Here is a 12,557-nt window from a genome sequence, read left to right on the forward strand (position 1 = left end):
ACTTGTCATGGTCCTGTATGTGATAGTTTATGATTGCTACACAGACAGGTCCTAATGTTTCCTACAGAGCACAGACTCAAACCTGTCGTGAGAATGTACAGTAGCAAAGTTCCCTCGTACATTTGAAGTGTTTGAGACGAGCTAGACACAGTGGAACATCACAGGTGTTGACCTTCCAGTATGTGTCATAGAGGCCTATGTGCCCTAAGCTGTCATTCACTCTCAGGGCACAACGTTCCCTCCCCTTAGTTGTTCTATATCCTTTCCCCCTCTGAAAAGACACTGTGAGAAGTGCGATTCCGTTTGATGGAGTTTCCCTTAAACAGAACTTGCTATAGTCCAACGGATAGACGTCTGATACTAGAGCCCTATGTGCGCCTATTGCAGTTATCGCATAGTCAGTCCCAAGAGCTTCCTTCTTTATCAGACGCAACACTGCAACGAATCCCTCCTAAAGCACACTTCCCTCACAATGTTGGAAGCGTTTTTAACACTGAAAGAAAGTGCGGATCACCACTGGTCGTGAGCATGCAATATGAGTTTGGGATGCCTAAGCGCCATAGCCTGCACTTTACTCAGAGTACCTAAGATGCCCATAGTCCGTCCGTGTTCTATCATCATTCCTCAAAGGAGGAGACACTGTTATGAATGAGAACACACTTTAACTAGGATCCCTGAAAAGATACCTTCCTAAGAATAACCCGTCAGGGTCCTGTACAATACTCTCTATGATTGCTACACGGACAGGTCTTACAGTTTCCAACTTAGCACAGACTCATTCCTGTCCTGGGAAAATACTGTAGCACAGTTTCCTCGTACATCTGAAGGGTTTTGAGACGAGTTATACACAATGGAACATCACAGGTGTTGACCTTCCAGTATGTGTCATAGAGGCCTATGTTCCATACCCGGTCCTTCACTCTCAGGGCAAAACGTTCCCTCTGTCCATAGTTGTTCTTTCTCTATTCCTCCGCTGATAAGACACTGTGAGAAGTGCGATTCAGCCTGAAAGAGTTTCCCTTAAACAGAACTTGCTATAGTCCAACGGATAGACGTATGATACTAGAGCCCTATGTCCGCCTATTGCAGTTACCGCAGAGTCAGTCCCAAGAGCTTCCTTTTCTAACAGACGCAACACAGCAACGAATCCCTCCTACAGCACACTTCCATCACAATGCTGGAAGCGTTTTTTACTCAGAAAGAAAGTGCGGATCACCACTGGTCTTGATTATCTAATATGTGTTTGGGATGCCTAAGCGCCATAGCCTGCACTTTACTCACAGTACCTAATGTGCCCAAAGTCCGTCCGCATTCTATCATCATTCCTCAGAGTAGGAGACACTGTTAAGAATGAGAACACACTTTAACGAGGATCCCTGAAAAGATACCTTCCTAAGAATAACCCGTCAGGGTCCTGTACGATACTCTCTCTGATTGCTGCACAGACAGGTCCTACAGTTTCCAACTTAGCACAGACTCATTATTGTCGTGGGAAAGTACTGTAGCACAGTTCCCTCGTACATTTGAAGGGTTTTGACACGAGTTAGACACAATGGAACATCACAGGTGTTGACCTTCCAGTATGTGTCATAGAAGCCTATGTTCCATACCCGGTCCTTCACTCTCAGGGCACAACGTTCCCTCTGTCCATAGTTGTTCTTTCTCTATTCCTCCGCTGATAAGACACTGTGAGAAGTGCGATTCAGCCTGAAAGAGTTTCCCTTAATCAGAGCTTGCTATAGTCCAACGGATAGACGTCTGATACTAGAGCCCTATGTGCGCGCACTGCAGTTACCGCAGAGTCAGTCCCAAGAGCTTCCTTCTTTAACAGACGCAACACTGCAACGAATCCCTCCTAAAGCACACTTCCCTCACAATGTTGAAAGCGTTTTTTACAGAGAAAGAACGTGGGGATCACCACTGGTCTTGATCATCGAATATGTGTTTGGGATGCCTAAGCGCCATAGCCTGCACTTTACTCACAGTATATAATGTGCCCATGGTCCGTCCACATTCTATCATCATTCCTCAAAGAAGGAGATACTATTATCAATGAGAACACATTTTAAGTAGGATTCCTGAAAAGATACCTTCCTAAGAATAACCTGAAAGGGTCCTGTACGAATCTCTCTATGATTGCTACTCAGACAGGCCCTCCAGTTTCCAACTTAGCACAGACTCATTCCTGAAGTGAGAACGTACAGTAGCACAGTTCCCTCCTGCATTTTAAGTGTTTTGAGACGAGTTAGACACAGTGGAACATCACAGCTGTTATCTTTCCAGTATGTGTCTTAGAGGCCTATGTTCCATACCCTTTCCTTCACTCGAAGGGCACAACGTTCCCTCTCTCCGTAGTTGTTCTTTCTCCATTCCTCCATTAAAAAGACACTGGGAGAAGTGCGATTCCGCCTGAAGGAGTTTCCCTTAAACAGAACTTGCTATAGTCCAAGGGATAGACGTCTGTTACTAGAGCCCTATGTGCGCCTATTGCAGTTACCGCAGAGTCAGTCCCAAGCGCTTCCTTCTTTAACAGACGCAACACTGCAACGAATCCCTCCTAAAGCACACTTCCCTCACAATGTTGGAAGCGTTTTTAACACTGAAAGAAAGTGCGGATCACCACTGGTCGTGAGCATCCAATATGAGTTTGGGATGCCTAAGCGCCATAGCCTGCACTTTACTCACAGTACCTAAGGTGCCCATAGTCCGTCCGTGTTCTATCATCATTCCTGAAAGGAGGAGACTCTGTGATGAATGAGAACGCACTTTAAGTAGGATCCCTGAAAAGATACCTTCCTAAGAATCACTTGTCATGGTCCTGTATGTGATAGTTTATGATTGCTACACAGACAGGTCCTAATGTTTCCTACAGAGCACAGACTCAAACCTGTCGTGAGAATGTACAGTAGCAAAGTTCCCTCGTACATTTGAAGTGTTTGAGACGAGCTAGACACAGTGGAACATCACAGGTGTTGACCTTCCAGTATGTGTCATAGAGGCCTATGTGCCCTAAGCTGTCATTCACTCTCAGGGCACAACGTTCCCTCCCCTTAGTTGTTCTATATCCTTTCCCCCTCTGAAAAGACACTGTGAGAAGTGCGATTCCGTTTGATGGAGTTTCCCTTAAACAGAACTTGCTATAGTCCAACGGATAGACGTCTGATACTAGAGCCCTATGTGCGCCTATTGCAGTTATCGCATAGTCAGTCCCAAGAGCTTCCTTCTTTATCAGACGCAACACTGCAACGAATCCCTCCTAAAGCACACTTCCCTCACAATGTTGGAAGCGTTTTTAACACTGAAAGAAAGTGCGGATCACCACTGGTCGTGAGCATGCAATATGAGTTTGGGATGCCTAAGCGCCATAGCCTGCACTTTACTCAGAGTACCTAAGATGCCCATAGTCCGTCCGTGTTCTATCATCATTCCTCAAAGGAGGAGACACTGTTATGAATGAGAACACACTTTAACTAGGATCCCTGAAAAGATACCTTCCTAAGAATAACCCGTCAGGGTCCTGTACAATACTCTCTATGATTGCTACACGGACAGGTCTTACAGTTTCCAACTTAGCACAGACTCATTCCTGTCCTGGGAAAATACTGTAGCACAGTTTCCTCGTACATCTGAAGGGTTTTGAGACGAGTTATACACAATGGAACATCACAGGTGTTGACCTTCCAGTATGTGTCATAGAGGCCTATGTTCCATACCCGGTCCTTCACTCTCAGGGCAAAACGTTCCCTCTGTCCATAGTTGTTCTTTCTCTATTCCTCCGCTGATAAGACACTGTGAGAAGTGCGATTCAGCCTGAAAGAGTTTCCCTTAAACAGAACTTGCTATAGTCCAACGGATAGACGTATGATACTAGAGCCCTATGTACGCCTATTGCAGTTACCGCAGAGTCAGTCCCAAGAGCTTCCTTTTCTAACAGACGCAACACAGCAACGAATCCCTCCTACAGCACACTTCCATCACAATGCTGGAAGCGTTTTTTACTCAGAAAGAAAGTGCGGATCACCACTGGTCTTGATTATCTAATATGTGTTTGGGATGCCTAAGCGCCATAGCCTGCACTTTACTCACAGTACCTAATGTGCCCAAAGTCCGTCCGCATTCTATCATCATTCCTCAGAGTAGGAGACACTGTTAAGAATGAGAACACACTTTAACGAGGATCCCTGAAAAGATACCTTCCTAAGAATAACCCGTCAGGGTCCTGTACGATACTCTCTCTGATTGCTGCACAGACAGGTCCTACAGTTTCCAACTTAGCACAGACTCATTATTGTCGTGGGAAAGTACTGTAGCACAGTTCCCTCGTACATTTGAAGGGTTTTGACACGAGTTAGACACAATGGAACATCACAGGTGTTGACCTTCCAGTATGTGTCATAGAAGCCTATGTTCCATACCCGGTCCTTCACTCTCAGGGCACAACGTTCCCTCTGTCCATAGTTGTTCTTTCTCTATTCCTCCGCTGATAAGACACTGTGAGAAGTGCGATTCAGCCTGAAAGAGTTTCCCTTAAACAGAGCTTGCTATAGTCCAACGGATAGACGTCTGATACTAGAGCCCTATGTGCGCCTACTGCAGTTACCGCAGAGTCAGTCCCAAGAGCTTCCTTCTTTAACAGACGCAACACTGCAACGAATCCCTCCTAAAGCACACTTCCCTCACAATGTTGAAAGCGTTTTTTACAGAGAAAGAACGTGGGGATCACCACTGGTCTTGATCATCGAATATGTGTTTGGGATGCCTAAGCGCCATAGCCTGCACTTTACTCACAGTATATAATGTGCCCATGGTCCGTCCACATTCTATCATCATTCCTCAAAGAAGGAGATACTATTATCAATGAGAACACATTTTAAGTAGGATCCCTGAAAAGATACCTTCCTAAGAATAACCTGAAAGGGTCCTGTACGAATCTCTCTATGATTGCTACTCAGACAGGCCCTCCAGTTTCCAACTTAGCACAGACTCATTCCTGAAGTGAGAACGTACAGTAGCACAGTTCCCTCCTGCATTTTAAGTGTTTTGAGACGAGTTAGACACAGTGGAACATCACAGCTGTTGACTTTCCAGTATGTGTCTTAGAGGCCTATGTTCCATACCCTTTCCTTCACTCGAAGGGCACAACGTTCCCTCTCTCCGTAGTTGTTCTTTCTCCATTCCTCCATTAAAAAGACACTGGGAGAAGTGCGATTCCGCCTGAAGGAGTTTCCCTTAAACAGAACTTGCTATAGTCCAAGGGATAGACGTCTGTTACTAGAGCCCTATGTGCGCCTATTGCAGTTACCGCAGAGTCAGTCCCAAGCGCTTCCTTCTTTAACAGACGCAACACTGCAACGAATCCCTCCTAAAGCACACTTCCCTCACAATGTTGGAAGCGTTTTTAACACTGAAAGAAAGTGCGGATCACCACTGGTCGTGAGCATCCAATATGAGTTTGGGATGCCTAAGCGCCATAGCCTGCACTTTACTCACAGTACCTAAGGTGCCCATAGTCCGTCCGTGTTCTATCATCATTCCTGAAAGGAGGAGACTCTGTGATGAATGAGAACGCACTTTAAGTAGGATCCCTGAAAAGATACCTTCCTAAGAATCACTTGTCATGGTCCTGTATGTGATAGTTTATGATTGCTACACAGACAGGTCCTAATGTTTCCTACAGAGCACAGACTCAAACCTGTCGTGAGAATGTACAGTAGCAAAGTTCCCTCGTACATTTGAAGTGTTTGAGACGAGCTAGACACAGTGGAACATCACAGGTGTTGACCTTCCAGTATGTGTCATAGAGGCCTATGTGCCCTAAGCTGTCATTCACTCTCAGGGCACAACGTTCCCTCCCCTTAGTTGTTCTATATCCTTTCCCCCTCTGAAAAGACACTGTGAGAAGTGCGATTCCGTTTGATGGAGTTTCCCTTAAACAGAACTTGCTATAGTCCAACGGATAGACGTCTGATACTAGAGCCCTATGTGCGCCTATTGCAGTTATCGCATAGTCAGTCCCAAGAGCTTCCTTCTTTATCAGACGCAACACTGCAACGAATCCCTCCTAAAGCACACTTCCCTCACAATGTTGGAAGCGTTTTTAACACTGAAAGAAAGTGCGGATCACCACTGGTCGTGAGCATGCAATATGAGTTTGGGATGCCTAAGCGCCATAGCCTGCACTTTACTCAGAGTACCTAAGATGCCCATAGTCCGTCCGTGTTCTATCATCATTCCTCAAAGGAGGAGACACTGTTATGAATGAGAACACACTTTAACTAGGATCCCTGAAAAGATACCTTCCTAAGAATAACCCGTCAGGGTCCTGTACAATACTCTCTATGATTGCTACACGGACAGGTCTTACAGTTTCCAACTTAGCACAGACTCATTCCTGTCCTGGGAAAATACTGTAGCACAGTTTCCTCGTACATCTGAAGGGTTTTGAGACGAGTTATACACAATGGAACATCACAGGTGTTGACCTTCCAGTATGTGTCATAGAGGCCTATGTTCCATACCCGGTCCTTCACTCTCAGGGCAAAACGTTCCCTCTGTCCATAGTTGTTCTTTCTCTATTCCTCCGCTGATAAGACACTGTGAGAAGTGCGATTCAGCCTGAAAGAGTTTCCCTTAAACAGAACTTGCTATAGTCCAACGGATAGACGTATGATACTAGAGCCCTATGTACGCCTATTGCAGTTACCGCAGAGTCAGTCCCAAGAGCTTCCTTTTCTAACAGACGCAACACAGCAACGAATCCCTCCTAAAGCACACTTCCATCACAATGCTGGAAGCGTTTTTTACTCAGAAAGAAAGTGCGGATCACCACTGGTCTTGATTATCTAATATGTGTTTGGGATGCCTAAGCGCCATAGCCTGCACTTTACTCACAGTACCTAATGTGCCCAAAGTCCGTCCGCATTCTATCATCATTCCTCAGAGTAGGAGACACTGTTAAGAATGAGAACACACTTTAACGAGGATCCCTGAAAAGATACCTTCCTAAGAATAACCCGTCAGGGTCCTGTACGATACTCTCTCTGATTGCTGCACAGACAGGTCCTACAGTTTCCAACTTAGCACAGACTCATTATTGTCGTGGGAAAGTACTGTAGCACAGTTCCCTCGTACATTTGAAGGGTTTTGACACGAGTTAGACACAATGGAACATCACAGGTGTTGACCTTCCAGTATGTGTCATAGAAGCCTATGTTCCATACCCGGTCCTTCACTCTCAGGGCACAACGTTCCCTCTGTCCATAGTTGTTCTTTCTCTATTCCTCCGCTGATAAGACACTGTGAGAAGTGCGATTCAGCCTGAAAGAGTTTCCCTTAAACAGAGCTTGCTATAGTCCAACGGATAGACGTCTGATACTAGAGCCCTATGTGCGCCCACTGCAGTTACCGCAGAGTCAGTCCCAAGAGCTTCCTTCTTTAACAGACGCAACACTGCAACGAATCCCTCCTAAAGCACACTTCCCTCACAATGTTGAAAGCGTTTTTTACAGAGAAAGAACGTGGGGATCACCACTGGTCTTGATCATCGAATATGTGTTTGGGATGCCTAAGCGCCATAGCCTGCACTTTACTCACAGTATATAATGTGCCCATGGTCCGTCCACATTCTATCATCATTCCTCAAAGAAGGAGATACTATTATCAATGAGAACACATTTTAAGTAGGATCCCTGAAAAGATACCTTCCTAAGAATAACCTGAAAGGGTCCTGTACGAATCTCTCTATGATTGCTACTCAGACAGGCCCTCCAGTTTCCAACTTAGCACAGACTCATTCCTGAAGTGAGAACGTACAGTAGCACAGTTCCCTCCTGCATTTTAAGTGTTTTGAGACGAGTTAGACACAGTGGAACATCACAGCTGTTATCTTTCCAGTATGTGTCTTAGAGGCCTATGTTCCATACCCTTTCCTTCACTCGAAGGGCACAACGTTCCCTCTCTCCGTAGTTGTTCTTTCTCCATTCCTCCATTAAAAAGACACTGGGAGAAGTGCGATTCCGCCTGAAGGAGTTTCCCTTAAACAGAACTTGCTATAGTCCAAGGGATAGACGTCTGTTACTAGAGCCCTATGTGCGCCTATTGCAGTTACCGCAGAGTCAGTCCCAAGCGCTTCCTTCTTTAACAGACGCAACACTGCAACGAATCCCTCCTAAAGCACACTTCCCTCACAATGTTGGAAGCGTTTTTAACACTGAAAGAAAGTGCGGATCACCACTGGTCGTGAGCATCCAATATGAGTTTGGGATGCCTAAGCGCCATAGCCTGCACTTTACTCACAGTACCTAAGGTGCCCATAGTCCGTCCGTGTTCTATCATCATTCCTGAAAGGAGGAGACTCTGTGATGAATGAGAACGCACTTTAAGTAGGATCCCTGAAAAGATACCTTCCTAAGAATCACTTGTCATGGTCCTGTATGTGATAGTTTATGATTGCTACACAGACAGGTCCTAATGTTTCCTACAGAGCACAGACTCAAACCTGTCGTGAGAATGTACAGTAGCAAAGTTCCCTCGTACATTTGAAGTGTTTGAGACGAGCTAGACACAGTGGAACATCACAGGTGTTGACCTTCCAGTATGTGTCATAGAGGCCTATGTGCCCTAAGCTGTCATTCACTCTCAGGGCACAACGTTCCCTCCCCTTAGTTGTTCTATATCCTTTCCCCCTCTGAAAAGACACTGTGAGAAGTGCGATTCCGTTTGATGGAGTTTCCCTTAAACAGAACTTGCTATAGTCCAACGGATAGACGTCTGATACTAGAGCCCTATGTGCGCCTATTGCAGTTATCGCATAGTCAGTCCCAAGAGCTTCCTTCTTTATCAGACGCAACACTGCAACGAATCCCTCCTAAAGCACACTTCCCTCACAATGTTGGAAGCGTTTTTAACACTGAAAGAAAGTGCGGATCACCACTGGTCGTGAGCATGCAATATGAGTTTGGGATGCCTAAGCGCCATAGCCTGCACTTTACTCAGAGTACCTAAGATGCCCATAGTCCGTCCGTGTTCTATCATCATTCCTCAAAGGAGGAGACACTGTTATGAATGAGAACACACTTTAACTAGGATCCCTGAAAAGATACCTTCCTAAGAATAACCCGTCAGGGTCCTGTACAATACTCTCTATGATTGCTACACGGACAGGTCTTACAGTTTCCAACTTAGCACAGACTCATTCCTGTCCTGGGAAAATACTGTAGCACAGTTTCCTCGTACATCTGAAGGGTTTTGAGACGAGTTATACACAATGGAACATCACAGGTGTTGACCTTCCAGTATGTGTCATAGAGGCCTATGTTCCATACCCGGTCCTTCACTCTCAGGGCAAAACGTTCCCTCTGTCCATAGTTGTTCTTTCTCTATTCCTCCGCTGATAAGACACTGTGAGAAGTGCGATTCAGCCTGAAAGAGTTTCCCTTAAACAGAACTTGCTATAGTCCAACGGATAGACGTATGATACTAGAGCCCTATGTACGCCTATTGCAGTTACCGCAGAGTCAGTCCCAAGAGCTTCCTTTTCTAACAGACGCAACACAGCAACGAATCCCTCCTAAAGCACACTTCCATCACAATGCTGGAAGCGTTTTTTACTCAGAAAGAAAGTGCGGATCACCACTGGTCTTGATTATCTAATATGTGTTTGGGATGCCTAAGCGCCATAGCCTGCACTTTACTCACAGTACCTAATGTGCCCAAAGTCCGTCCGCATTCTATCATCATTCCTCAGAGTAGGAGACACTGTTAAGAATGAGAACACACTTTAACGAGGATCCCTGAAAAGATACCTTCCTAAGAATAACCCGTCAGGGTCCTGTACGATACTCTCTCTGATTGCTGCACAGACAGGTCCTACAGTTTCCAACTTAGCACAGACTCATTATTGTCGTGGGAAAGTACTGTAGCACAGTTCCCTCGTACATTTGAAGGGTTTTGACACGAGTTAGACACAATGGAACATCACAGGTGTTGACCTTCCAGTATGTGTCATAGAAGCCTATGTTCCATACCCGGTCCTTCACTCTCAGGGCACAACGTTCCCTCTGTCCATAGTTGTTCTTTCTCTATTCCTCCGCTGATAAGACACTGTGAGAAGTGCGATTCAGCCTGAAAGAGTTTCCCTTAAACAGAGCTTGCTATAGTCCAACGGATAGACGTCTGATACTAGAGCCCTATGTGCGCCCACTGCAGTTACCGCAGAGTCAGTCCCAAGAGCTTCCTTCTTTAATAGACGCAACACTGCAACGAATCCCTCCTAAAGCACACTTCCCTCACAATGTTGAAAGCGTTTTTTACAGAGAAAGAACGTGGGGATCACCACTGGTCTTGATCATCGAATATGTGTTTGGGATGCCTAAGCGCCATAGCCTGCACTTTACTCACAGTATATAATGTGCCCATGGTCCGTCCACATTCTATCATCATTCCTCAAAGAAGGAGATACTATTATCAATGAGAACACATTTTAAGTAGGATTCCTGAAAAGATACCTTCCTAAGAATAACCTGAAAGGGTCCTGTACGAATCTCTCTATGATTGCTACTCAGACAGGCCCTCCAGTTTCCAACTTAGCACAGACTCATTCCTGAAGTGAGAACGTACAGTAGCACAGTTCCCTCCTGCATTTTAAGTGTTTTGAGACGAGTTAGACACAGTGGAACATCACAGCTGTTATCTTTCCAGTATGTGTCTTAGAGGCCTATGTTCCATACCCTTTCCTTCACTCGAAGGGCACAACGTTCCCTCTCTCCGTAGTTGTTCTTTCTCCATTCCTCCATTAAAAAGACACTGGGAGAAGTGCGATTCCGCCTGAAGGAGTTTCCCTTAAACAGAACTTGCTATAGTCCAAGGGATAGACGTCTGTTACTAGAGCCCTATGTGCGCCTATTGCAGTTACCGCAGAGTCAGTCCCAAGCGCTTCCTTCTTTAACAGACGCAACACTGCAACGAATCCCTCCTAAAGCACACTTCCCTCACAATGTTGGAAGCGTTTTTAACACTGAAAGAAAGTGCGGATCACCACTGGTCGTGAGCATCCAATATGAGTTTGGGATGCCTAAGCGCCATAGCCTGCACTTTACTCACAGTACCTAAGGTGCCCATAGTCCGTCCGTGTTCTATCATCATTCCTGAAAGGAGGAGACTCTGTGATGAATGAGAACGCACTTTAAGTAGGATCCCTGAAAAGATACCTTCCTAAGAATCACTTGTCATGGTCCTGTATGTGATAGTTTATGATTGCTACACAGACAGGTCCTAATGTTTCCTACAGAGCACAGACTCAAACCTGTCGTGAGAATGTACAGTAGCAAAGTTCCCTCGTACATTTGAAGTGTTTGAGACGAGCTAGACACAGTGGAACATCACAGGTGTTGACCTTCCAGTATGTGTCATAGAGGCCTATGTGCCCTAAGCTGTCATTCACTCTCAGGGCACAACGTTCCCTCCCCTTAGTTGTTCTATATCCTTTCCCCCTCTGAAAAGACACTGTGAGAAGTGCGATTCCGTTTGATGGAGTTTCCCTTAAACAGAACTTGCTATAGTCCAACGGATAGACGTCTGATACTAGAGCCCTATGTGCGCCTATTGCAGTTATCGCATAGTCAGTCCCAAGAGCTTCCTTCTTTATCAGACGCAACACTGCAACGAATCCCTCCTAAAGCACACTTCCCTCACAATGTTGGAAGCGTTTTTAACACTGAAAGAAAGTGCGGATCACCACTGGTCGTGAGCATGCAATATGAGTTTGGGATGCCTAAGCGCCATAGCCTGCACTTTACTCAGAGTACCTAAGATGCCCATAGTCCGTCCGTGTTCTATCATCATTCCTCAAAGGAGGAGACACTGTTATGAATGAGAACACACTTTAACTAGGATCCCTGAAAAGATACCTTCCTAAGAATAACCCGTCAGGGTCCTGTACAATACTCTCTATGATTGCTACACGGACAGGTCTTACAGTTTCCAACTTAGCACAGACTCATTCCTGTCCTGGGAAAATACTGTAGCACAGTTTCCTCGTACATCTGAAGGGTTTTGAGACGAGTTATACACAATGGAACATCACAGGTGTTGACCTTCCAGTATGTGTCATAGAGGCCTATGTTCCATACCCGGTCCTTCACTCTCAGGGCAAAACGTTCCCTCTGTCCATAGTTGTTCTTTCTCTATTCCTCCGCTGATAAGACACTGTGAGAAGTGCGATTCAGCCTGAAAGAGTTTCCCTTAAACAGAACTTGCTATAGTCCAACGGATAGACGTATGATACTAGAGCCCTATGTACGCCTATTGCAGTTACCGCAGAGTCAGTCCCAAGAGCTTCCTTTTCTAACAGACGCAACACAGCAACGAATCCCTCCTAAAGCACACTTCCATCACAATGCTGGAAGCGTTTTTTACTCAGAAAGAAAGTGCGGATCACCACTGGTCTTGATTATCTAATATGTGTTTGGGATGCCTAAGCGCCATAGCCTGCACTTTACTCACAGTACCTAATGTGCCCAAAGTCCGTCCGCATTCTATCATCATTCCTCAGAGTAGGA

This window comes from Neovison vison, chromosome 10, assembly GCF_020171115.1.
Source record: "Neovison vison isolate M4711 chromosome 10, ASM_NN_V1, whole genome shotgun sequence".
Lineage (NCBI taxonomy): Eukaryota > Metazoa > Chordata > Mammalia > Carnivora > Mustelidae > Neogale > Neogale vison.